We start from the raw sequence: 3817 nt of genomic DNA, 5'->3' as shown, positions 1-3817 counted from the left end.
TCTCAGCCCAGATCCTTGGCATTATATAACTCATCTTACAACCTGGCTTGCCATTTATTTACAATTTTCATCTCCGCTAACTTTGTTTCTACCCCATCTCAGCCCAGAGCCTTGGCATTACATTCATTACATGACTTCTGACATCTTGAATCCAAGTATACTCTCTGACCACTGCCTTCTATCCTTCTAGCTCACTTACTCTAGTATCCCTATTTGAATAATAACTCCACTGAGATATCAGATCCATTGACCTCACTACCCTTTCACTATGTATCACCACATGCATATATTTCCCTCCTTACCCAGCATAGAGTCGATGTTTCATCATGGTAATTAATCCTTGTGTTATACTACCTGGCTAAATCCCAACGCTGGCTGAGCCCAGAGTTATCTACTTTCTCAGCACCTGTACTGAAGCTGCTGAAAGTTGCTGAATAAAAGTCATACAACTGGGATGACTAACTTGTCATCCATGTTATAATGATTACAATCTTCAACTGGACACTCATTCCTTCTTAGCAATCCTACCAAGTTTCTATAGAAAGTTTGCTTTTCAGTTTCCAAGATAAATAATTCAGAATTTACACTCCTTCAAACCTCTTCCACCCCTCATATCCTTTACTCTCAGCATCTGACCTTGCTTTAGACTAAATGGAGAATGCAGAAGCCATTTGGTCAGACTTTTCTCATCTCTCCTCTGTGAAATCTACAACTTACTTTAACTGAAATCTGTCTTCTCCGTTTTACCTCCTACCCCTGCTCTTGTCAAATGAAAATTGCTTCATTTGTGCTTTGACTCCAATACCCTTTTGCTTTGCCAAGTATTTCATTCCTTCAGTTGCCTCCTCTCTCCCCTTCGTGCCTCACCAGTCTCTGCCGATCTACTGAATCATTTCCATCAGCATAACCCGCTGAAATTACTCTCATCCTAAACTCCTTTTCTTGACTCTTCCCACCTTCACTCACAGCCCCACTTCTCTACTTCTATTTGCAACAAAGTCTTCTCTAAAGGGTTAAATCCAGTCTTCCATCTCCCATTCATTCTCCAGCCCATTTTTGGCTGGTTTGCATCCTCACCACAGCATTGAAACTGCTCTTGTCAAGGTCACCTAGAACTCCCACAATACCAAATACAATGGACCCTTGATCTCTCAGTGGCATTTGACATGAATGACATTTTGCTCTCTTGGTTCCTATAACTCCCTATGCTCCTGATTCCCCTCCTTCCTATTGGCTCTTCCTTGTAAGCCTGACTTCTAAGTACTGAAGTCAATGCTTCATGCTGTCTCTTCTCATTTATCTGCCCTTTCTGCAGATAATTAACTCTCATAGCTTTAAATGCTTTTGCTTTCAAAACATACACCTTCAACCCAGAATTTTACTCCTGAGCTCCAGATTTATTCAATTGCTAACTGATCTCTCTACCTGGATGTCTGATAAACATCTGAATCTTAGTAGTCCAAAACACAGCTTCTGATCTCTTCCCTTAAACATATTCCTCTCCCATAATTCATGATTTGGCAAACTCACTATCATCTAAATTGTTCAACCAACAATTTAGAGATATTCCTACATTTACCTCTTTCCCTTAAATCCCATATATGACAGCCATGAAAATGCACTTCTCAGATCCCAATTGCAGGGAGTATTGTTGACTGATGCCCAGTGGGTATCCTCTGAAATTTATCACCATGTTCCAGGCTGGACAGCCACTCACTGCTCCCTGCCAGCAACTGAGAAGAGGGATGTAAGGCAGATCCATTCCTGGGAGACACAGATATGGGTGACTTTGGCTTGAAGATTTCCCATTGGCCGTGCTGAAACTTTCTCAGAACTGTATCATATCTACAACTTTTCCTACTCTTCCTTTCCTGTTTTCCCCAAGGGTTGAAACTGTCTAATGTCTTTTCTAATTCCCCTCAAGTGCTTCCCTATTATTACCTCACAGGTGTTCCCTTCAGTAAGTCTCTCACATGTCTAATCTGATAGTATTGTCTGCTTCTCAGAGGATTCACATTAACACATTGTATTTAATCTATCAACAAATTTTATGCCATTCCTATCTCCTAAGTACACCTCTTGCATCCATCCACTTCTCTTTATTGCCAACACTACTCAAGGAAAACAATGACATTTCTCCCCTGGATTACTGCAATAGTCATCTACTTCCATCTCATACCTCTCCAGTCCATTCTCATCTCAGTAGCTGCAGGGATTTATTTTTTATTGTTAAATCGATCATGTCACTTCCCTGCTTAAAACCTTTCAGTAGCTTCTCATTATGCATAGAGTCAAATTAAACTTCTACTAAGGCCACACAATACTTTAGAGCCTGGGCCTCTCTCTTCAACCTCATCCCATCTCATCTTCCCGCTTGTCTTGATACCCACCAAGGCTCAGAAATACTAGTAGCCTTCTCTTCCTACAGATTGCTGAGTCCTCTCCTGCCTGAGGGGCTTTCCATTTGCTCTCCCTTCTTCCTATAAAATACCCTTCCTCCATCACTGCAGACGGTGGACTCCTTCTCAGCCTTTAGCCCTCAACGTAAATATCCATTCATTTCCTCACACCTAGTTTTCACTGTCTGTCACCACTTTGTTTAGTGTCTGTTTCTGCCACTTGAACAAGGGCAGGCAAACTATGGCCCATGGACCACCATTTGTGTTTGTCCGGCCCATGATCTAAGAATGGCTTTTACATATTTAAGGGTTTGAAAAAGCTGCATTTTTACATTTCATGACACACGAAAATTATGTGAAATTGGAATTTCAGTGTCCATAAAGTTGGAACTAGCAATGCTCACTTGTTTAGGTTTTGCCTACGCCTTCTTTCACACTACAACTCAGAGTTGAGTAGTTGTGTATGGCCCGCAAAGCCTAAAATATTTACAGAACAAGTTTTCTGCATTTTGCACTTGAATGTAAGGTTGAACGCCCACTGTTTGTCTCATCTAGTCCTTAACTCTCAGTGCCTGCTCCACAGCTAGTGTTTAATAATTATAGCTTGAACAAACCTTCCCTCTCTCCCAAGACTGCTAATATCTAAGGGGACAGGTTGACTTACCTCTCTTTGGCTAATTCTCTTCTCAGGGAAATTTGGAACCAAATATTATTGATTCTGGGAAAGCACCTTGAAAACAGGACTGTTAGATTTTTCTGGAAATACCTAGCACAGTACCTTGCACAAGGTAAGATACTGGTAGTAACTGTAAGAACTCTTTTAGGATTATTCTTAAGAGGAAATTAAGTAGTGCATGCAAAGCACTTAGCACAGTGTCACGTGTACAAAATTGTTGAATAAATGTTTACTTTTGCCTCAAATTTCCTTGCTATAATGGGAAATAAATATCACCCTTTATAGCACTGTCTCACAGACTAAACAAGAATGCTATGTGTGAAAAGCTTTGTAAGCTGCAGACACTATCCAAATAGACTTAACCAAGTGCAATATATTAATACACGTTGGCACTGAGCAGCCCTGTTTAGAGGGATGGGCACTGACCTGGGGGCGAGAACACTTAATATCCTAATTCTTGCCACTTACTAAGTGACCTTGGACAATCCCAACTTCTGTGGCTGTTTCTTCTCTTCACCTGGAAAACCAGCCTCTAAACAGACAAAACCGTCCCTCGAGATTCAGCTCTGGCCTTCTCTGCCTTGTCTTTCCTTTTCCTCAGGGATGGAAGACCCGTCCGACTGCGAGGCGGCCCAAGGGGGCGGGACCAGTCTGGGGCGTGGCGTGCCCGGGGCGTGGCCTCCCTCTCTTCCTAGGCGGCCGCCGCCGCAGAGCCAGGCCGCACGGGGGCGCCGCTGGGGCC

This window comes from Callithrix jacchus, chromosome 6 (assembly GCF_049354715.1).
Source record: "Callithrix jacchus isolate 240 chromosome 6, calJac240_pri, whole genome shotgun sequence".
NCBI lineage: Eukaryota > Metazoa > Chordata > Mammalia > Primates > Cebidae > Callithrix > Callithrix jacchus.
The sequence above is the reverse complement of the archived record's forward strand: the minus strand, read 5'-3'. Positions refer to the sequence as shown.